Below are 25,171 nucleotides of genomic sequence, written 5' to 3' on the forward strand. Positions count from 1 at the left end.
TCCAATACGTACTCCAAATATTATACACAGGCTCCAACAACGCAGCCGAATACGAGGCTCTGTTGCATGGCCTTGGGATGGCAGTCTCTATGGGCATTCAACGCCTGGAGGTGCGAGGGGATTCAAACCTCGCAATATCACAAATAAACGGAGATTTTGATGCCAAGGATCCAAAAATGGTGGCCTATCATAATGCCATCCTCAAAATGTCAGCTCGGTTTGAGGGGCTCGAATTCCACCATGTGGCTCGGGAAAACAATCAAGTGGCGGATATCCTCGCCCGCATCGGCGCTAAACGCGACCCTGTCCCACCTAACATATTCCTGGAAAAGTTGTTTAAACCATCCGTAGTATGGGAAGGGGAGTCCAGCAACACTAGCTTGGATCCAAATATAACCCCAAATTCGGAACCATCTGACGTAATCGGAGGCTCTGCCACCAAAATAACACCTTCGGCCCACGAAATCATGGCTGTAATCGCCTCGTGGACCGAGACTTTCTTGGCCTACCTAAATAGGCAGGAACTGCCCGAGGACCAAAACGAAGCACGTTGTATTGTGCGGCGCTCCAAGGCCTACAAAGTCCACGAGGGAGAACTCTACAAGAAAAGTGCGACCGGAGTACTCCAAAGATGCATCTCCGAAGAGGAAGGGCGGCAGCTCTTGGCTGAAATCCATGCCGGACTCGGTAGGCACCACGCTGCGGCTCGGGCACTTGTCAGCAAGGCCTTCCGTACAGGTTTCGATTGGCCGATAGCTCGACCAGATGCATAGGACCTCGTCCAGTACTGCGTCGGTTGCCAGCTTTTTTCCAATCAGAGCCATATGCCCCCTACCGCTCTCCAAACAATCCCCATCACTTAGCCCTTCGCGGTCTGGGGGCTGGATATGGTCGGACCCCTCAAAGTGGGAAGCCACAAGAAAAAATACTTATTGGTCATGGTGGACAAGTTCACCTAATGGATAGAAGCCAAACCAGTTAAAACAGCCGAATCCGGACCAGTGATAGACTTCATCTCAGGGGTTGTGCACCGTTACGGCGTCCCTCACAGCATCATCATTGATAATGGCTCAAACTTCACAGCTGATGAAGTAAAACCTTGGTGCGGAAACATGGGCATTAAGCTCGATTACGCCTCCGTCTACCATCCCCAAACAAACGGTCAGGTCGAACGTGCAAATGGTCTCATTATGAGCGGAATCAAACCCAGAATAGTGCGGTCCTTGACAGAATCAGACACGCACTAGGTCGAGGAGCTCGACTCCATACTCTGGGGGTTGTGGACCATGCTGAATCGCACGACCGAATAAACACCATTTTTATGGTGTACAGCGCAGAAGCAGTACTACCCCGCGACATAATACACGACTCACCTCGCATGCGCCTGTACGAAGAGAAGGAAGCCGAGTTAGATCGGTAGGACAACTTGGATGCCCTGGAGGAGGAGCGCGATGTGGCCAAAGCCCGTTCCGCATTCTACCAGCAGCAGGCTCGACGATATCAAAGCAGAGAAGTGCGGGCCAAAACTTATAATATTGGCGAACTCGTTCTACGCCTACCGGAGAAGAAGAAGGACAAGCTCAAACCTAAGTGGGAGGGTCCCTTCATTATTGATAAAGTTCTCACCGGAGGAGCGTACCGCCTGCGCAATGCATCTGATAACAGACTCGAGCCAAACCCATGGAACGCGGCCAGACTCCGGAGATTCTACACCTAGTGCTGAACTCAGTGTTCGTCTCCTTACCCCCACTCTTTTAATTATGCTCCTCCCCCTCTTTTTTTTCCTTTCTCACCCTTTCTCACTTATTCACACAAAGTTCTCAATACAACACGGATGCTCGGATCACTCCAGCCGCACTATGTGTGTAAACCATACCTGGGGGCTTCCTATACGGAAGCTAAATTTGATTACTTTCATGGTTTCTTGCCTATCACATATGCGTTCTTTTTCCATATGTCCCTTTTCTTCACCATTATATGCATCGATATGACTTAAGATGTGGCCATGCTGGGTTGCCTGGCTCTTGTGTTTATGCCCTATGTTCCTGTTAATTCGGCTAGGGCATAAGGGGAGCACCTCTGCGATTGTTACTGCCGGTTCAGCCGGATGTGTACCTTAGACTGGGTGAAGCCGAAAGCTAGCGTTCTTAAGGGAATATTCGGTCGGTGAACAAAAGATGTTTGTTTCTTTTATTACAAACGTGAACCCACAGAAGTTTTGTATCTTGCGTTTTTGTTTGCAATCCGGGCATGTACATCTATGCATGCGTGCCCAGGGAAAGGAACCCCTAACTGAACTATTCTCCCTGGAAGATGTTTCTTACTACCCATGTAATATAACATAACTAGTTGGGTACTTGTCTGTTCAAGCACTTATGACCCCGGCGCCTGGTTTCCACGCATACCCCGGTTTTGCATGAGTGAGCGGGTATTCGGATACACCCCGGACTGTCGGATCCGGGGGCTAAAGCAAAATGGTCCGCCATGACAAATGATTTTTAATCCGGCTAGGGACTACATATGTCCATCGAATTACATAGTCACTTGGACTGACTATATTCTTCCTCTATACCTTCCAACAGGCTATCTAGCTTGCAATCCCATTGGGAATACTTTGCGGCTAACGCTACCTGGTAATACACCAGACTCACGGGAATTTCTTGCCCATCTGGCCCCGCCGGTCCAACTTTGGCCATATGGTTCGGGTCAATCATGGTGTAGCGCATCTTCACCACGGCCCAGGCTTCCCTTACACATTGTCGGCAGGCTGACATCTTCCACAAATGGAAGCACCGCCGTGCTCCTTGGAGCATATCCACAAGCTCCCCCATGCCTTTTGGCAGGGAAGTGGATGGCCACATGGCCTGGGCAGCACCCTGCATCACCTGCCGAGCTCGCTCGTGCAGCTGTAAGAGGTCTGGCAGTAAATCACCTGCGGACGCGGGCATCTCCTCTTCAGGACGGCCCATCAACATACCTATAGATATAAACTCTTTCAATATGCTTCCTCGCTGAGTTGTACTACAGTTCGTCTAGGCACTTACCTTAAATGTCATGACGAAGCCTCTTGTTCTCCTTCATGGAGTCCGCCAGCTGAGCGTGAACATCTCCTAATTCAACACCCAGTCGGACATTGGCATCTTGAAGACCGTTCTTCTCCAGGCTAACTTGCATAAGAATATGCTTGCCAGCTTTTAGATGCCTTTGGAGATGTGACTCGCTACCTTTTACGATCTCCGGATTCTCACCGGGATTGCCTGCAGAAATTTCTATTAGATTTATCAAACAAGCCAATCACTAAATGGTACATTTCCATAAAATTTTGTTATTAAAAATGAATGTTACCAGGGGAGGCCTTTTGGGATTCTTCTAGTTTGGCAACTTCGGCCCTCAACTGGGTCTTGCACTCCTACAGCTCTTGAGACAATTGGGTATTCTTCTCTACAAGGACATGTGCATAACATGATCCTTAAATCAGTTCTTCCAATTGTTTCAAGTCTCAGGGGCTACTGCTATACATGCTTATCAAATTTCCTTACCCGTATATCTTTTGCATACTGGTCTGTCGCTCGGGCGAGTCCGCCTTGAGGAGCCTGAATATATGCGTCTCCCGAATGGAAAGCGTTAAATGCCTCTTCACAAAAGATGTTATTCCAAAGTGTGGCCCGTCAGCGCCGGTGATTCATGGCACTCTCCACTTTGGAATTTGTGGGGAAAAGCATATCCGCGTCCTCTGTCGGAGGACAATTCGGCACCGGCCCCGCATTCGCCTCCTCTCTCGAAGTTGGTTCTAGAATTCGGCTGGTCGAGGCATGTTTGGCAGGTTCCCTGGACAAAGTCCGGCGGCTCCTCTTTCTACCAGAATACGAAGGGCGCTATTACATTTCAAACACAATAAATCATAGAGCAGGTTTTTACCATACCTCTGTAACGGTGTTTCAGCCCTAACCGCCTTCCTCTTGAGCCTGCCTGACTCGGGTGCCCTTTGTCGATGAGCCCCCAGGGGCTCGGCGCCGCATTCCACTGGTCGTCTCTATAAAAATGTGATATTTTATGCGTAAGGCATGATATCAGAAGGGAGTCCTCTTCAGAGGATAAGGTTTCGACCTTACTTACATGCGATGCAGGTAGCAGTCCGGGATAGTTGGCGATGATAGCCACTAAGGCGCCATCGCAGCTGGCCTGATAAAATGTCCTGTTGACTAGCTCCACAGTAATGTCCGGGTCTTCCCTAAGTCCTGGATTGCAGGCCCTTCTAGGGTCCGCTGGCTGTGGGGAGGGGCTGTCGAATCCTTCCATGGCCCTCCTCAGTTCCTACTCAGAAATATCGAGGTTAATGATTCTGATAAAAGGCGCCGGAATGAATAGAGTGGGGGAAAGAGTGACGACTTACCCAGCTTGGGGGGTTGTACATGGAAAATCCATTCCGCGGTTTGATACGAAGGAATTCTTCTTCTTCTCCCTTATACAAATCGGACAATATTTTCATCAGAGCAGTGGCGGAGTCCGGATCTTTACAACCACAGCGGGTGGCATCATCTTCCCCATTGTAGTGCCACATTGGCTTCACCCGATATTGGAGTGGCCGCACTCCCCGCATTACGCATATTGCCATAACTTTGACTATTGCCAGCCCTGATTTGGCCAATATCTTTATCCTGCTCATCAGGAAGTGTACTTCTCTGGTATCCTCCTCTTGGGGTCCCTGAGGGTGCCAGCTTTGGCGTACCTTCGGCGGGGCATTATCAAACTCAGGGAGGCCCGTCCGGACTGGATCCGGAAGAGGAACATCATCAACATAAAACCACTCCGAGGGCCAGTCTCCAGACGCCTTCTTGGGAGTGCCGGACAGGTATCCAGTTTGGGCGATGCGCCATATTTCGGCTCCGCCCACTTGACATATGGATTCCCCCTGGTTGCAAGGGACGAGACAAAACAACTTCTTTCATAACCCGAAGTGAGCCTCACAGCCCAGGAATAATTCACAAAGGGCGACGTATCCTGCAATGTGCAATATGGAGGCAGGAGTTAAGTCGTGCAGCTAGAGGCCGTAGAACTCCAGGAGCCCGCGAAGGAATGGGTGGATTGGAAACCCGACGCCTCTTAGCAGGTACGGGATGAAGCATATTCGCTCCCCCAGGGATGGGTTAGGAGATCTCTTTGCTTGTTCCCCGCCATTATAGGTGGCTAGTCCGGCTCGGACGGGGACCATGAACGCCGGTGGAAGAAATCCTTGGGTCTGCAACTCAATCAAACGGCTTTGAGGAACTGAACACCCTTCCCAGTCACCTGGCTTGGAGCGAAAAGGACGAGAAGAAGAGCTGCGACGACCGGCCATGTTGGAATGATCTTTTCCGGAGCACTCTGTTGGATGCTTGCTCAAGGGAAGAAGGTGAGTTTTGCATCTGAGGATCCCTGTCGGTGTCCAAACCGGCGGATCTCGGGTAGGGGGTCCCGAACTTTGCGTCTAGGCGGGTGGTAACAGGAGAAAAGGGACACGATGTTTTTACCCAGGTTCGGGCCCTCTCGATGGAGGTAAAACCCTACTCCTGCTTGATTAATATTGATGATATGGGTAGTACAAGATTAGATCTACCACGAGATCAGAGAGGCTAAACCCTAGAAGCTAGCCTATGGTATGATTGTTTTTCCGTCCTACGGACTAAAACCCTCCGGTTACAATGGGAGGAGATCTACATATCCGTATCGCCAAGCTTGCCTTCCACGCCAAGGAAAGTCCCATCCGGACACGGGACGAAGTCTTCAATCATGTATCTTCAGATTCCGGGAGTCCGACCATCCGGACACCCCCTAATTCAGGACTTGCTCAGTAGCCCCTGAACCAGGCTTCAATGACGACGAGTCCGGCGCGCAAATTGTCTTCGGCATTGCAAGGCGGGTTCCTCCTCCGAATACTTCATAGAAGATGTTTGAACACAAGGATAGTGTCCGGCTCTGCAAAATAAGTTCCACATACCACCGTAGAGAGAATAATATTTGTACAAATCTAATCTGCTGACGCACTCCATAGTGTGACATCATGCCACAGCCAAGCCTTTATTCGAATCGTTTACTGTCCCACCTCAGCGCGTTTAGCGAGGCGGTTTCCTTGGCACGTCTTGTCAAAGCAGAGATCATGTCCCCTTATTCCGGGATTCTCATCAATACATGCGTGGGTAACCCAACCGTGCCATTAATCACGGCGCTTGGGAGATAAGCAAGTTTTACTAGACTGGTGGGGGCACATAGTTTCGGCCGCCTATATAAGGGGATAAGGATCCACCCTTTCCATCTACGCCGTCCTCCCCCTTCGCTTATCCATTGCTGCGCACTCGAGCTCCAGCACCCAAGTCCGCACTTCCCACCTAAACCTTCTCAAATCATTTCCGGAGCGGGAGGTAGGTGGATGGCCTCCTCCGTCACGGAGGGGCAAATCAAAAAGCTAAGGAAAGCCGGATACTTGTCCAACGACATCACGCACCGGCTCCTAGATGAGGGGTAGCTCATCCCTACCGCCAGGCCCCATGAGAGGGTCGTGTTTCTCCCCCATTTCCTCCGCGGACTGGGCTTTCCTCTTCACCCGTTTGTCCGGGGGCTCATGTTCTACTATGGCCTGGATTTCCACGATCTGTCCCCGAACTTCATCCTCAACATCTCGGCGTTTATCATCGTGTGCGAGGTCTTCCTCCGCATCCAGCCCCAATTCGGCTTATGGCTAAAGACCTTCAATGTCAAGACGAAGGTTGTGGGTGGCCGGCAAGCGGAGTGCGGAGGCGCCATGGTGGGCAAGATGGCCAACATCACCTGGCTCGAGGGCTCCTTTGAGGATACCATCAAAGGGTGGCAATCGGGGTGGTTCTACATCACCGAGCCACGTGACCCTGAATGGGCACCGGCCCCCGAGTTCCGATCTGGCATCCCCACACGGCTCACCTCATGGAAAGAGACGGGCCTGTCGTGGGGTAATCCGGAAGAGGCGACCGGACTCCAAACCTGCGTCCAGAACTTGATGGACAAGAAGGTTAAACTCGTCAACGTAGTCCAGGTCATGCTCTTCCGCCGGATCCTACCGTGTCAACGGCGGGCTTTTAATCTGCGGGAATTCGACCCGGCCCAGCACCAAACTCTGTCCAGGCTCTTCGACACAATGCATGAAGATGCTTGGAAGGTTCACCCTCCCACTACCGAGGATCGCGGATTCTACGCGAAGCGCCAAGCCAGCGCGGTAAGCTTAATTTACCCATTACAGGGTACTTGTTTTTCATAGTTTGACTCTATGCGGGATCTAAGCTCCCATTCCTTTAACAGGACTGGCAGGAGAAGTCCAGACAGATCAACTGTCTGGCTCCTTTGCCCGAAGGCCCAGCACATGCCCGCTTGGCAAAGCTGCTGGTTCCGGCACCTCACGTGGTGCCAGAGAAGAAGGACAAGAAGAAGGCCACGGGAACGCGAAGGAGCTCCCGGCGCCTGGTGGTGTCGGACTCATCGCCTGACTACCCCGAAGCGCACTCCTCCTCTAAAGACGAGGAGGAAGAAGAATCCTCTCCCCCTCGAACGGGGGGAGGAAAGAAAAGGAAGGCCGCCCCAACTGTGGAGGCCGGAGGGTCCAAGAAGGGGAAGACCCTTCTTCCGGACTACGCCTCCGACGCTGAAGACGGTGGAGAGGAGTGGCCAACCAGGGCCAAGCCCCTGGCAACATCGTAAGTATCTGGACACCAGAATAACTCATGGCATTCCTTTAGTGCATAGTACCTTCTGACGCCGAATATAATTATGCAGTCCGCCCAGGGCCCAGCTCGACGCTTCATCGAGCGGGTCCCTCGATTCGTCGGATATGAATAGTCTTTCACTCCTGACCGCTACATCCCCTCGCCCCACGGACGATGCCGAGGTGGAGTCCCAAAAGGGGACGGGCCAGGAGGAGGCAGCCCCGGAGGCGCCACAAGGCGACCTTCCGGAGTCCAGGCGCAAAGAGGGTAAAACCCCAAAGGGCTCTAGGTCCGGTCCTGGGCCGAACGTCGCACCGGAACCTTCAGTGGTTCCGTAGTCCGGCAGGCGACCTCTTCGTAAGAAGGGCAAGCCTACGACGCTGGTGGCCTCCGTCCAACTGGAGGCGCCGGACAATTTGTTGGAGGTGCTTAACGGTGCCTCCATCAACGAGGAGCACCGCACTATTATGAGCGCGGTGATCCAGAAGGTTCAGTCCGCCAAGAGCGGGCTGACAGAAGCCTTTGCCATCCTTCTAACAGGCTTCGAGGTATGTATTTAAAACATGTAAAAATGTTACCGCATAGACAGTAGCCCCTGATGCTCAGTTTGGTGTACGGAAAGACAAGCCGGACTGAGGATCTAAAAAGATATACGCAGGAGTCTAACATAAAAATGTCAATATTGGAATGAAGGTCGCGCTGCTGACCTCTGCCGCACTGACTGCGAAGGTCGATGCATTGAAGCAGAGCCTCGAGCAGTCCGAGAACGAGCTTGGCCTTGCCAAGAAGCAGCTCGAGGAAAAGGAAGGTAGGTAGTACCTTATGTAAGTGTATATAAAAATACATGGTTGTAAATAGTGACAGGACCAACGTGAATGTGATAGGGGCCACAACCGAGGTGGCGACCCTGAAGGAAGCGCTGTCCAAGGCCGAAGATATTGCTGCCATGGAGCGCACTGAGCGAGAGAAACAAGAGGCTCGGGTGGCGGAGGTGCGGCAAGAGCTCAATGCTCTCGTGAAGGAACACGAGAGTTTAGAGCTTGACTCAAAGACGCGAGAGTCCAAGCTTGCCTCGGCACTTGAAAGCGCCAAATCTGCCAAGGCCGAAGCCCAAAAATCCCTCCAGGAGATTGAGGCAATGAAAAAGATAGGGGCGGGTAAGGAATTCTTTATGCAAAGCAAGCATGTGAAAGTGAATTACGTGTTACTTACCCGAATCCGGAGCTCTCCAGGAGCATTCGTAGATCTGCCCCGCAGTGTGTCCAACGCCGCCGCATTCTACCGAGCCAAAGAAGGGAGATCGACGGAGAAGGTGTTCTGGTCCCAGTATGCTGAGGCTGAACGCCCGGTGCCCTTGAGCGACCAGCTGAAGTAGCTGGTCGAGCTCCATAAGGTGGCCGAACAGGCCATGAAGGGCCTTATAGGCCGGCTGTGGCCTGGGGAGGCCCTGCCTGAGAGCTACTTTGGGCTGGTGAGGCGGCTGGTGGATGCCTGTCCGCGGCTTGAAGTCATCAAGCGCTCCGTATGCATCGAAGGCGCCCGTAGGGCTCTTGCCCGTGCTAAAGTGCACTGGGGCATGCTGGATGCTGAGAAGCTGTTGATAGAAGGGCCACCGGAGGGGAAGGAGCATCGCAGGCCCGAGATGTATTATGAGGGCGTCCTGAAGGGTGCCCACCTTGTGGCGAATGAATGTACCAGGGATGTAATTTTTGAGTAAACTCGCTCATGTTTATCCTGTGCGCTGAAAACTTGTTCATATGCGCTAAGCAACACTTTTTGAATTTAAAATATTACCTTCTGTGCGGCCGTTTATTAACTCTTAGGGTTTCGCCTCAACGATCCCGTGGTAGATCAACTCTTGTAATACTCATATCATCAAGATCAATCAAGCAGGAAGTAGGGTTTTACCTCCATCGAGAGGGCCCAAACCTTGGTAAAACACTGTGTCCCTTGCCTCCTGTTACCATTAGCCTTAGACGAACATATCGGGACCCCCTACCTGAGATCCTCCGGTTTTGACACCGACAGCAGGTGTGCTAGGCCTGCTTGGGGCGAAGCTTGCTGATGTCGACTGTCGCCTTGAGGTGGAAAACCTCCGCCTGGCGCGCGAGTGGCATCAGCTAAAGGTTGCCATCAATCTTGCACACTTGCAGCATGAGCACACCCGCGCGGATGTCGAGGGGTCTCTTGCATCTTCTCGGGAGGCATGTATCCTTGCCCGGGAGGAGGCCCATGCCGCGAAGCAGCGTTGCGAGGCGGACGACGAGCACGAGAAGGAGCTTCGAGTCTTGAATGTCGATCTTGAACAACAAGTCCACGCGTAGAGGGCCACCGTTGTAGTGCGGCTAGGAGGGGCCCCTGACGATGCGGCCGAGGCTCAGGATCGCGAGGAGGCTGATGTCTACTACGCAACCTTCTTCTTGTAGACTCGTGTTCGGCCTCCAAGCGTGGAGTTTTGTAGTACAGTAGCAAATTTCTCTCAAGTGGATGTCCTATGGTTTATCAATCCGTGGGAGGCATAGGATGAAGATTGTTTCTCTCAAACAACCCATCAACCAAATAACAAAGAGTCTCTTGTGTCCCCAACACACCCAATACAATGGTAAATTATATAGGTGCACTAGTTCGGCGAAGAGATGGTGATACAAGTTCAATATGGATGGCAGATATAGGTTTTTGTAATCTGAAAATTTAAAAACAGCAAGGTAGCAAGTAACAAAAGTGAGTGAAAACAGTATTTTAATGCTTCGAAACAAGGCCTAGCATTCATACTTTCACTAGTGCAAGTTCTCTCAACAATTATAACATATTTTGATCATATAGCAATCCCTCAACATGAAACAAAGAGTCACTCCAAAGTCACTAATAGCAGAGAACAAACGAAGAGATTATTGTGAGGTACAAAACCACCTGAAAGTTATTCTTTCTAATCGATCTATTGGGCTATTCCTATAAGTGTCACAAACAACCCTACAGTTCATACTAAAGCAACACCTTAAGACACACATCAACCAAAACCCTAATGTCACCTGGGTACTCCAATGTCACCACAAGTATCCGCGGGTTTGATTACGATATGCATCATACAATCTCAGATTCATCTATTCAAACCAACACAAAGAACTTCAAAGAGTGCCCCAAAGTTTCTACCGGAGAGTCAAGACGAAAACATGTGCCAACCCCTATGCATAAGTTCACAAGGTCATAGAACCCGCAAGTTGATCACCAAAACATACATCTAGTGGATCACGTGAATATCCCATTGTCACCACAGATAAGCACATGCAAGACATACATCCAGAATTCTCAAATCCTTAAAGACTCAATCCAATAAGAAAACTTCAAAGTGAAAACTCAATCCATTACAAGAAAGTAGAGGGGGAGAAACATCATTAGATCCAACTGTACTTGCAAAGCTCGTGGTACATCAAGATCATGCCAAATCAAGAACACGAGAGAGAGAGAGAGAGTGATCAAACACATAGCTACTGGTACATACCCTCAGCCCCGAGGGTGAACTACTCCCTCCTCGTCATGGAGAGCGCCGGGATGATGAAGACGGCCACCAGTGATGATTCCCCCCTCCTGTAGGGTGTGGGAATAGGGTCCCGACTGGTTTTTAGTGGCTACAAAGGCTTGCGGTGGCGGAACTCCCAATCTAGGTTTGTTTCTGGGGGTTTCTACATTTATAGGAATTTTGGCCTCGAGAACAAGTCAGGGGGGTCCACGAGTCAACAACAAGACATGAGCACCCTCCCAGGGGGTAGGGTGCGCCCTCCTGTCTTGTGGTTGGATCGAGACTCTTCTGGACTAACTCTTTTGCTTCGGGGGCTTCTTCTGGTCCATAAAAAATCAGCGTAAAATTTTTAGGTCATTTGGACTCCGTTTGGTATTCCTTTTTTGTAAACTCAAAAACAAGGAAAAAATAGAAATTGGCACTGGGCTCGCGGTTAATAGGTTAGTCCCAAAAATAATATAAAATAGCATATAAATGCATATAAATGCATATAAAACATCCAATATTGATGTAGGGTAGAACCCTAGATGCCCGATCTTTCACAATTGGAGTTATTCGTACGAAGAACACGAAGAACACGAGGAGAAATCACGAGGGGAAACACGAGAGAATCACTCAAACCAATAAGATCCGGTCACACATATGCTACATCCTCGAAACACAAAGAGTGATACACTATTCAAAGTCAACAAAGGACGATACAAAAGGTCTTCTCCGTGAGGAGGTCTTGAAGGGTCTTCCCATGATTGGTTCCTGAATCCGCTTGGGGTATCTTCTCCGAAGAGGCGCTTGACTTCGATGGAGAAGTAACCAAGTGGATGAGAAAAGCTCTATTTCTAATATGAGCTATCACAATGCTAACCCTAAAACATAGGTGGAGGGGTAGTATATATAGTCTAAGGGGTGAAGGGGTAAATGGGCCTCGGACCAGATGCTCTGCACGCAGGCAGGGGGTCGGATGTCTGGGGTTTCGTGACGGGCCGGATGTCCGTGCTGGGGTGGCCGGATGTCCAGGCTGGCGTGGATGCGTGCTGTGAAGGATGCTAGAATTCCGGGCTGGGGCCGGATGTCCGGCAGCTTGTGTCGGGCCGAATGTCCGGGGCCTAGGGGCCGGATGGTCAGGCCGTGTAGCACTTCGGTTGCTGGGCTGCTGTTGTTGTTCACATCTCCAGGGCTCGAATGTCCAAGCCAGGGGCCGGATGTCCGGGTCCTGTAGCACCTTGACGTCCTTCTTCGCCGAGCCTCTTCATCCATGTGGCCAAGACGGCAAGGCCACGAAGTACGATTGACAAGAAGAAGAGCTGGCACTGAAGCTACAGCCACCGGACGACTGGCCGAGACCGGATGTTCGGCACCTGAAGCCTAGTCTGCCCAAGTCCCATCCAACGCATGCTACAGCGTGAAGACGTCTGGCCAGGACTGGACGACCGGCCACACCTCCCAGTGAGCGGATGTCCGACCTACACCGGACGACCGACACCATCACCACCGAAGGGAAATTAGCAGAAGTCCGAAGTGACCGGACGTCCGGCACCACCATCATAGAACAGAAACAGCGAAAGTCCGACGACTACTAGACGTCCGAACGCCCTTGATCCACTGGATGACCGGTCCGCAGCTAACGTCTGTTGCCTGTGTGCATGCAGCTTCGGGCTAAAGCCCATGTACCCCTTCACTTCGGCCCTCATTCATACTACGACTAGAAATAGACCTCTCCCACCTCCTAGCTAAGGTTAGCATTGTGGTAGCTCATTTGAGATAGAGCTTTTCTCATCCATACAGATCTACTCCTCGAGAGAGACCGCGGTCCCTCTTCGGAGAAGATGCACGTTGGATTCAAGACCTCCTCACGGAGAAGAACCGGTTACCCTATGTATCATCCTTTGTTGGATTAGGAACGTGTATCTCTTTGTGTTTCAAGGATCTAGCACATGTGTGATTGATCTTGTTGGTTTATTGATTTCTCTTGTGTTTGCCCTTGTTTTCCCCTCGTTTCCCCCTTGTGTTCTTCGTGTTCTTCATAGGATCCCCTTAGATAGTGAAAGATCGGGCATCTAGGGTTCTACCCTACATCATCTTGGTATAATGAGCCACATTGATCACGTTTTTGGAGCCCCTACCCTTTGTTTTCTAGCTTGATTTTGTTGATTTCATCCTAAATCCGAAAATCTCCACCAAAAATAGCCCCATTTTTTTGTGATTTGTTGGTGTGATGAAGTTTTGTTAGATTTGATCCATGGATTTGCTTTGCCACATGTGGATCTAGCTTTCCCCCATCTTCTGCACCATTTCCATCCACAAAATCACTCGGCTTTGACCTCTCCACCTTCCTCCTCGATGAACCCGAGTGCTCATCCCATCTCCAAGTTCACCCAGGCACCGGATGACCGCTGAACACCGGACGTCCGACAACTAGACGACCGCTCTCCACCGGACGTCCGCTGAACCCTGACGAAACTAAAAAAAATTAGTTCGGCCACCACCACCACTCCACCTTCCACCACCTTTTGCGCACGCCAATACCACCACCGCTTTCCACAAGCACCACCATCGCTCACCGCTACCACCTATGACAATTTTGACACATTTTGGTCTTTGAGAATTTGAGGTGTGGTTCCCGTGTTGTCAGGACCCCGACTCAATGCCACATCGATCTAGCATGTAACACCTCATATCACTTTGCGGCCTCATGCACGGTAATCCCACGGGTGTCACCTTACCTTTGCCCGGGACCGTTTGCGCCTTTTGGCACACGTATATGACAGTGTCGCTAGCATCCATATGATAAGGAGCCCGGGCTGACATGGCTAGTCGTAAACCCAAAGTGGCACAGACTTACAGGGATAGGCATCCATGACCCAGCATCGAACGTGTCGGTCATCAGCGAGTGAATCCGGGCTGTAGCACTGGGCTAGCAGGACTCCGGTGAACCGGGCTGTAGCGGGCTAACAGGACTCCGGTATTCATCGCGTGACATTTCCCCGAAGGGACAGACACAGGAACGAAGAAGGACACATGCCGGCCAGCCTAAGTGTTCCGGAGCAGTAGCAAGCTACCATGGCTCAATGGAGACACTAGGAGACATTTCCCGGTAAGAGAGGCTACTAAGGATAAACAACTAGATAGTCAGATCCCACACATACCAAGCATTTCAACAACATACACACAATATGCTCGATATGTGCAAATACATCATGGCATCACAACATGACTCTACAACTCAAGTATTTATTCAATAGGCTCCGAGGAGCGAGATATTACAAACATGGGTCTCATGACCCAACAATCAGAGCATACAAGTCAAAGCACAAGCGGAAGCTATCATGTCTGAGTACAGACATTTATAAATGAAAAAGGCTGAGAAGCCTGACTATCTACCAGATCCTGCCGAGGGCACAAGACCGTAGCTGAGGTATCAAGCTAAACGTCGAAGTCCACATGGAACTACTAGTGAGACTGAAGTCTCTCTGCAAAAACATAAAATAGGCAAACGTGAGTACAAATGTACCCAGCAAGACTTACATCAGATCTATCTACATATGCATCATTTTCAACAAGGGGATGGTGGGGTTTAACTGCAGCAAGCCAGCTTTGACTCGGTGGCTATCCTAAACTACGACTGCAATGTAACTCTTTTGAGGTGGCGCACACGAGTCCACATATTCACCATATCAATACACCACTATGGATCCGCTCCCGTCTCCCTACGAGAACGCCATCCATAGCACTCACGCTTATCTTGCGTATTTTAGGGTATCCACTTTCACTTGTCTATGAACTGATATAAGCAACCCAGAAGTCCTTTACCGCGGACACGGCTATTCGAATAGATCATATTAACCCTGCAGGGGTGTACTTCTTCACACACGCTCTCACCACTTACCGCCGTTTACACGACATGTACTCGGCAACCTTCAAGCGGAAGCCCAACGTGGGTGTCGGCCATGGCCTACCTAAACACTCAAGTCTCTAGTCCAGGTTTATCGCCTATTCGGGTTCCATCCATGAGGAGATCCGGCCGGAGTTTCGCTCACAGCCCCAAACGATGTGAACAGGGTTCCCGAGACACCAAACGGGCGCCCGGTACACCGTGCCACGTGCCTACCGCATCACAGCCCACCCCTACGGTCAGCGCTGCGCACGGCCTCCAGCATACTACAAACACCAGAAACTACTTGCAACTCCTGGACAGAGGACAAGGGTGATCAAGAAGCCGAGAGGGTCCATTGGTTTCGGGCCCAATGCGTGGTAGCAGCTGAATCATGGATCACAAACACAGAACTCAGTTCCTGAGGACGGCTGCAATGAGACAACCCACCATGTACTCCTACATGGCCTCTCACCGCTACCTTTACCAAAACGTGTTCACACACTTAGCTCACACACAGTAGGACATGTTCACACGCCTCTGATTCATCCCCGATGAATCAGACCTGACTCAACTCTAAGCAGTAGCAGGCATGACAAACAACATGAATGAGTAGGCACAACAGGGCTCAAACAACTCCTACTCATGCTAGTGGGTTTCATCTATTTACTGTGGCAATGACAGGTCATGCAAAGGATAAAGGGGTTCAGCTACCGCAGCAAGTAACAGATGAATCGGTGTTGTCCTAATGCAGTAAAAGAGAGCAGGAACGAGAGAGTATGATTGTATCGGAATGAACAAGGGGGTTTTGCTTGCCTGGCACTTCTGAAGATAGCATTGAGTCTTCATCAGTGTCAACGATCACATCGTCGATATCACGTCTATCGAGAGGGGACAATACCGGCAACACAAAAGGGAACACAATCAATGCAATGCACAATATGATGCATGACCATGACATGGCAAAATGAATGTGTTTTGAGCTAATGCAACTAGCAACAGATTAAATGAAGTTGGTTTGAATACAAGATTCAAATTCAAACTCCATATGTGATTATTCAAATGCCATTTAATTGATTTGTGCTAAACAGCAGCTATAAGTTGTTCTATCATGCATGAAAATGGTACAGATGGATTCCTTGAATTTTTCTGATAATTTTTCATATATAATTTATTTAATTTGGAGTTACGGTTGAATTTCTATGATTTATTGAAGTTTTAGCTATTTTCTGAAATTATTAAATCATTTAAGATTATTTAAATTCCAGAAACATTTACTACGTCATCAGTGCGTCACCGTGACGTCAGCAGGTCAACAGACGCTGCTGCTGGTCAAACCTGACGTGTGGGGGCCACACGTCAGTGACACAGGGTGGTTTTAACTCACTGACAGGTGGGACCGGTCAACGGCCACGTCAGCTAGGTCAATTCCGACGCGTGGGGCCACTGTGGTTAACTTAAACTAAACAGGGGGGGTTAACCGTGGTTAGTTAAGGGCGTGGGGCCCACAGTCAGTGGCCAAGGCCTGGGTTAGCGGGGGGGTGGTTAGGACCTAATGACCGGCCACATCAGCTCTCGCCGGAGTGTAGCCGGCGACGACCACAGAGCACGGCGGGGGACGCCGAACTTGCGCCAGGGGCATCGGATCGACGCGCCAAGGGCACCAGGAGGTAGCCCGCGCCCGTGCGCATCTAGGGGGACCAACGGGAGGTGCGGGGGTGGCCGGGGTTCGCCGGAGTGGAGCCCGAGGCGGCGGCCGGAGTTCGGCCATGTGCGGGGTTGGGCTGCGGCGCGCTAGGAGAGAAACTGATGGTCCAGACGGCATCCGCGGGCCACCAGAAGCGCGCTGGTGCCACGGGTTCGAGCAGAGGGGCTCGGGTCAGGAGAGCTACGCGGCCATGGCGGACGGCGGTGCTCGGGAATGTGGCCGGGGGTGCTACGGCACGGGAACGAGCAAAATGAAGGAGGGGAAACGGAGTGGAGCTCACAGGGGTTGCGACGGTGGCCTCGGGGAGCTCGGGGAGGCACCGGAGCCGACGAATTTGACGAAGATGGCCGGCGGTCCCGAGGTTGAGGAAGACATCGAGGGCGGTGTTGCGGCACGTCTGGGGCCTCGTGGCTCGTTGAGGAGGTAGAGGGAGGCACTGCGGAGCTCTGGGAGGCGTCGGGGAGGCGAGAGGGTGGTGGTGGCCGCGGCGAACGGCGTCGGTGGCGACGGGGCTCCGCTCGGTGGAGGAGAGAGGGAGCCAAAGAAAGGGGGGAGACGATGGGAGAGGTCGAGGGGTTCCAGGGGGTCGGGGCATCGTGGTGGCGTGAGGGGGAGGCTCGGGAACACCTCGGTGGAAGCAGGAGGTGGCCGAGGCGGCATCGGCGCTCGCCACCGAGCTGCTTCGGTGCGAGGGGAGGAAGATGACAAGGGGGAGGAGGTGGGCTGGGCCGCTGCTGGCTGCACAGTGTTGGGCCAGGTATGTGGAGCCAGGTAAGTCCTTCTGCTCTCTCTCTTTTACTTTTTTTTCTATTATCTGTAGTTTGTTTTGATTTAGTTTAGCAACTAAATCATTTAAATAAATTCTGTAGATTTTTATGTGGCTTGCTAAAATATATACAAAGCCACTCACAAACTTCCAGAATTATTGGAGTCATATTTAATATATATTAAATATAAATCCAAAGCAAATAGTTATTGGATTAATTCAAATGGCCAAAATAATTATCTCTGTGACTCCAAAAATATTGGTTTAAATTTTACCTCTTACCAATATTTCCATGGAATAACAGGAACATTTTCTTGGACACATTTGGGAAGATTTAAATGTTGGTTATTTTTAGAGGTTTCTTGAGGCTTTTGAAAATTCCTCAATTCAAATTTCATTTGAATTTAAACATGATGCACACCTGAGGTATAGCCTAGTGCATAACAGGACCAGGGATGTGACAACTCACCCCCACTAAACAAAAATCTCGTCTCGAGATTCAAGCGTAGGGTAAGGTGAAGGGGGAACGCAACTAGTACAATCTTCACGATCCAGGTTGCACTTCAGTTGAACGTTGATTCGATCACCATCATTGTCTTGAAGTCTTGCTCTGAGAAATCCTGTCAACATGGCATGGAGGTAAGAAGGAGACTCTAGAAGGGTCCATCTTCTCGAAGATCGAACAACTCACGGAATGAGACATAGGACCATCTCTTGGGTTGAGACACGAGATACACACTTCTAGAGGGATGGAGTGGAACAGATGACGAGGGTTCACTAGGTAGACAACAATTCCACACCTAAGAAGGTGGTAATCGATTGTCAACGTAGCGAGGAGTTGAGTTGCCATGATACCATAACGATACACCTTAGGGAAGGTGACTCGTAGAGATATCCCCTTAAGTGGCAAAAAGAATTACTTTTGATTCAGAGATCATTGAAACTCTTTAAGCCAGCCTAAGGCAATTCTCGAGCGATCATTTGTAGGGGGTCGGTAAAATGGCATACTCGGACATGGATGATGTGGATTACCTTGTTGAAGACAACGTAATGGATGATTTTGCTTATCACCGGAAATGGAGGAGACCCATGGTAGAATGGCACATTGGTGGTGCAAGCTGGGAACAAAATGCAAATGCTGGGAATGATTCTGGTAACTGGGGAAGAACCCAACAAAAGAGAGTGAATTCACTGTTTGAAAAGATCATAGCATTGCCGAGGAAACTGAGAGCAAACCCAGTTAGTGCCGATGATAACACCTAGCGCTTGTGCATGCTCTCAAGAACTTGAGCATTTCCACATTCATCAAGGTTTTACCAATATCCGTGTCAAGGATCCTGGCAACACAACTTGCTACCATGATGAATGATGATGGAGGATGCAGATGCAAAGGAAGATAACACTTTCTCAGATTTCACCTTAGCGAGGCCAAGGAGATAAAATCTGGATGATCGACCGAGAGACATTTAGCACTCCGCTTCTAATGTTCTCCTTGATGTGCTAGTGTAATCCAATCATTGAAATGGTTTGGTAACTAGACATCAAGTAAAAGGTCGGACTTCGGGAGCAATAGAATCCATAAGGAACAGTTACGGAGGTAATTCCTGCGAAATCCTTATGGGGAGGTGGCCAACTTCCTCAAACAAGATACTACAATAATAGGTCTTCCGGCTGGGTGGTGCTGGCCACGACATCCACTTTACCAGTTATCGAGGAACCAATATTATAGTTCTTGGGAAATGTTCCAAACCATCATATCTGCCTGAGATTCAGATCTGGTTGGTGTCAGGATATTCCAGGCTCATCGAGTCTAGGAAGAAAAATGGAAGTTTGCAACACAAATCGACGAGATGACGTTGCGGGATTCTCGGGAGATGAACTACAATAGCAAGCTCCAAAACATGAGCTGGTTCTGCTACAAACATGTGAACACGTTGTCCCAGACAAGCATGCCCACATGGTAGTCTTACAATAAAACGCTACCGGGTTCAGGTTGGGAACCATCAACGAGGATATCAAAATCCTTGCATAAGGTATACTCTTAAAAAGGAACTTCTTCTCCTTGAACAAATCAATCAGTGGCTTGGTGTGCTCGGAACACATATGGAATGAAGGTTGCAAGTCTCCAGACCACAGAATACTTCGCACGTATGCATGACTGACTTGGGATGATTCCAGAGGAAGCAAAACTAACTTTCTCAAATCCACGGCGGCAACTTTCACCAAATGCACGTGTATAAGAGGAAGTCACTCCTTTCATCAAACAAATACTTCATGAGTTAGCATGAAGAAATGCTTTCAAAAGTTCCCAACACTAGCTTAATGTCCAACAAAATCATGGAGGAGATAAGGATGTTGTCAATGGGCTCAACAACAATTCATCTGGGTTTCCTTTTAAAAGGAATTCCATAGTTAAGTGAACAAGTGATAGCATTGGTCAGGCCAAAGATGTAATGGTGTATGCTCGAGGGATCAACCACGAGTAAGAAAACATTACGAGCATCATTGGTACTGATTTGATTTGACGATAGCCCACACTCAAATCAAAGGACTGATAAGACAATAGGTCCAGCAACTGATCACAGGGACCAATCGATGAAGATATCATCTCTCTTCAACACACACTACACAAGATTATCCCTTTGGAACGAACTAATTCAGACAAGCTTTTATCTTCCAACTCTCCAAGTTGTGGTCTAGCTTAACCAACTAGCTCAGGGATATCTAACACCGATTCTTGGAGAGAAGGTGGTTCATAAGAAACCAACTTGATCACGAACTCAACATAGCGGTCAGGTGACAACCTGGTGATACTTTCGAGGAAACATTCAGAAAATCACGAACCACCGATATGTTACTAAGCTCGAGAACAATCTCGCTTTTGAGGGCAAGACGATATGATCAAATGAGTGAGGACTTGACAAACTCCTAACTCATTAATCGAAGTGTGCACCAGGAAGATGGACAAGGTAGCACGATCAATCTTAGAAGGATGACTCAAAAACCAACACGCTAAGAATGAAATTATTGTCCTTTAACTACCAAGCAACGAGGTTGCTGGGAGTATTGATTTCACACATCACAATTCATTTGTCGGTATTCCGGTTGCATCAACACGATGGCCGAGGAATGACTAATGATGGTGAGAAGTATTACTACATCAAAATTCTTGAAAGTTGGTGCAGTTCTCATGACAATTCTGACATAAAGGGGGTAATACTCCAAGGTAGAACAGAACCAAAAGCTGGATTGGCATTTGATCTACGGAATACAACTTCTTTGACCCAATCTTGGATATGGATGAGGTACTGGAGTTTGTTTCTCCAAGTCATTCAGGACACAATGGCTTGACGGACCACAAGGATAATAGACATCGATAAACGAACGCCCGCATACTCTTGACTATCAATTGATAGACGAAGGTCAGTAGACAACTAAAGAGGGACAACTCAAAGGAAACACACGATTTTCTGAGTTGTGGATGCATGGTTTGGCATGTCGAACGAATTCAACATTTCTTCCAGATAACCCATGCAGAGAGGTAGGACTGGCAGAGTCACGATTTATGAATGGAGATCTCCTCAAGAGTACTCTAATTGTGATCTTTTGATCCAATAAACATCTGCCATAAGCGGTTCATAGTATTTGGAAGAAGGAAATACCACGGACCTCGAGGACTATCGCAAAGTTACTAATATCCTGAAGGAACTAGCAAACACTATCAACATGAAGTAAGTAGAGTGAATCTCGGGTTCAAAACCCAGGAGTAGAATACCTATTACTAAGTAGCATCACGGGATGCTTTCGAGAATGATGGCCAGAATCATCACACTGGGAACACAAATCATGGCTAAATTACTAGATGATCCTCTAAGCACTTAGGGTCATAATAATAATTCCAACATATATGTCGAGGTAATAATTACCTCAACACACCGATTAGTGTGGTTAATCTGGCCCAAAGGAACATCGAAGCGGGAGGAAGGAATTTTGCAAATGCATCAGACTACTTAGAAACCTGGGATGACTCGGACATCATAACGGCTGTAAATGCTCAGAAAAGATTTGAGACATTCACAAAATGGTGGCATAACCACTCAGAAGCACAATATCAAGGTTTCGAGATCAACAGCTAACATGCAGAAGATAGTAGGAGCTGAACTGAGGCTTGAATCAACAATCTTATAAGTCTACGGATTAGTAACACGTGATCCTGATAGAAAGAAGAGATAGCCTAGTGCTTAATCCCCGTAGAAGAGAAGATGATGACTCAGATCAGAAGGCCATGAGGTATAAGGAGTAAAAGAGCCTTACGTTCCATCCCACAATCAATTCCCTTATATAACTAAAGAATTTCTAGACTCAACTTCGACCAGTTTGGCTTGGTAATCCTACTAGCAGTCAAGCTCTGATAGCAACGCTGTCAGGACCCCGACTCAATGCCACATCGATCTAGCATGTAACACCTCATATCACTTTGCGGCCTCACGCACGGTATTCCCACGGGTGTCGCCTTACCTTTGCCCGGGACCGTTTGCGCCTTTTGGCACACGTATATGACAGTGTCACTAGCATCCATATGATAAGGAGCCCGGGCTGACATGGCTAGTCGTAAACCCAAAGTGGCACAGACTTACAGGGACAGGCATCCATGACCTAGCATCGAACGTGTCGGTCATCAGCGAGTGAATCCGGGCTGTAGCACTGGGCTAGCAGGACTCCGGTGAACCGGGCTGTAGCGGGCTAACAGGACTCCGGTATTCATCGCGTGACATTTCCCCGAAGGGACAGACACAGGAACGAAGAAGGACACATGCCGGCCAGCCTAAGTGTTCCGGAGCAGTAGCAAGCTACCATGGCTCAGTGGAGACACTAGGAGACATTTCCCGGTAAGAGAGGCTACTAAGGATAAACAACTAGATAGTCAGATCCCACACATACCAAGCATTTCAACAACATACACACAATATGCTCGATATGTGCAAATACATCATGGCATCACAACATGACTCTACAACTCAAGTATTTATTCAATAGGCTCCGAGGAGCGAGATATTACAAACATGGGTCTCATGACCCAACAATCAGAGCATACAAGTGAAAGCACAAGCGGAAGCTATCATGTCTGAGTACAGACATCTATAAATGAAAAAGGCTAAGAAGCCTGACTATCTACCAGATCCTGCCGAGGGCACAAGATCGTAGCTGAGGTATCAAGCTAAACGTCGAAGTCCACGTGGAACTACTAGTGAGACTGAAGTCTCTCTACAAAAACATAAAATAGGCAAACGTGAGTACAAATGTACCCAGCAAGACTTACATCAGATATATCTACATATGCATCATTTTCAACAAGGGGATGGTGGGGTTTAACTGCAGCAAGCCAGCTTTGACTCGGTGGCTATCCTAAACTACGACTGCAATGTAACTCTTTTGAGGTGGCGCACACGAGTCCACATATTCACCATATCAATACACCACTATGGATCCGCTCCCGTCTCCCTACGAGAACGCCATCCATAGCACTCACGCTTATCTTGCGTATTTTAGGGTATCCACTTTCACTTGTCTATGAACTGATATAAGCAACCCAGAAGTCCTTTACCGCGGACACGGCTATTCGAATAGATCATATTAACCCTGCAGGGGTGTACTTCTTCACACACGCTCTCACCACTTACCGCCGTTTACACGACATGTACTCGGCAACCTTCAAGCGGAAGCCCAACGTGTGTGTCAGCCACGGCCTACCTAAACACTCAAGTCTCTAGTCCAGGTTTATCGCCTATTTGGGTTCCATCCATGAGGAGATCCGGCCGGAGTTTCGCTCACAGCCCCAAACGATGTGAACAGGGTTCCCGAGACACCAAACGGGCGCCCGGTACACCGTGCCACGTGCCTACCACATCACAGCCCACCCCTACGGTCAGCGCTGCGCACGGCCTCCAGCATACTAAAAACACCAGAAACTACTTGCAACTCCTGGACAGAGGACAAGGGTGATCAAGAAGCCGAGAGGGTCCATTGGTTTCGGGCCCAATGCGTGGTAGCAGCTGAATCATGGATCACAAACACAGAACTCAGTTCCTGAGGACGGATGCAATGAGACAACCCACCATGTACTCCTACATGGCCTCTCACCGCTACCTTTACCAAAACGTGTTCACACACTTAGCTCACACACAGTAGGACATGTTCACACACCTCTGATTCATCCCCGATGAATCAGACCTGACTGAACTCTAAGCAGTAGCAGGCATGAAAAACAAGCATGAATGAGTAGGCACAACGGGGCTCAAACAACTCCTACTCATGCTAGTGGGTTTCATCTATTTACTGTGGCAATGACAGGTCATGCAGAGGATAAAGGGGTTCAGCTACCGCAACAAGTAACAGATGAATCGTTGTTGTCCTAATGCAGTAAAAGAGATCAGGAGTGAGAGAGTAGGATTGTATCGGAATGAACAAGGGGGTTTTGCTTGCCTGGCACTTCTAAAGATAATATAGTTCTTGATCGGTGTCATCAAACTCATCGTCCGAAGCACGTCTATCGAGAGGGGACAAGTACCAGCAAACAAGAGGGAACACAATCAATGCAATGCACAATATGATGCATGATCATGACATAGCAAAATGAGTGTGTTGGACTAATGCAACTGCAACTAGGGTGGTTTGAGTCATTTTGAACCAAAGATTCAACTTCAAACTCAAACTATGAATTCAAATAGTGCATTATCATATTTTGATCTAAACAGAAAAGTTAAGTTGTTTAAACATGCATGAAACCAGTACATATGGATAGATTGGATTTTTCTGATAATTTTTCATATATAATTGATTTCATTTGGAGTTACGGTTGAATTATTATGAATTTTTGAAGTTTATACAAATTTCCGGAATTTTTGAATTAAAATGAATCTAGAAAATTGCATTACTGCGTCAGGATGACATCAGCGAGCCAACAGGGCGGTCCAGGTCAAACCTGGTGTGTGGGGGCCACACGTCAGTGACACAGGGTTATTTATCTCGCTGACAGGTGGGCCAGGTCAACGACCACGATAGCAGGGTCAACTCTGATGCGTGGGTCCCGCTGGGTCAATCTAAGCTAAACAGAAAATAAAACTCGGGGTTAATTAGTGTGTGGGGCCCATGTGTCATCGACAAAGAACACTAACTAAACGCGATTAGTACCTAAACTAATCGTGCCACGTTAGCCACCGGAGTTTTGCCGGTGACGACCACGGCCGACGGTGGAGCTGCACCGTGCGCTCGCTACGGAGAGCTGGCGGTGCGACGCTTCTTCTGGAGCAAGCGCCAGGAGCTGGGGTCACCTGAGCTCGCCGAAGGCAGGCTTGCGGCGGTGGCCAGAGCCACGGCTTCGAGCGGGGCGAGGCCATAGAGGTCAGGAGGGCTGGCTAAGAGGCTCACCGATCTCCTGATGATGCTAGGAGCACGGTGCCGCACTCAGTTTTGAGCCTCAGTGGCTAGAGTGACGGCGGCGACATCGCCGGCGGACCACAGCTTCAGCCGGAGGTGGAGCCACGGCTAGAGCACGAGAAGAGGCCAGGGAAGAGGGGAGGTCGAAGCGGGCGCTCACAGGGAG

Source organism: Triticum dicoccoides, chromosome 7B, assembly GCF_002162155.2.
Source record: "Triticum dicoccoides isolate Atlit2015 ecotype Zavitan chromosome 7B, WEW_v2.0, whole genome shotgun sequence".
Lineage (NCBI taxonomy): Eukaryota > Viridiplantae > Streptophyta > Magnoliopsida > Poales > Poaceae > Triticum > Triticum dicoccoides.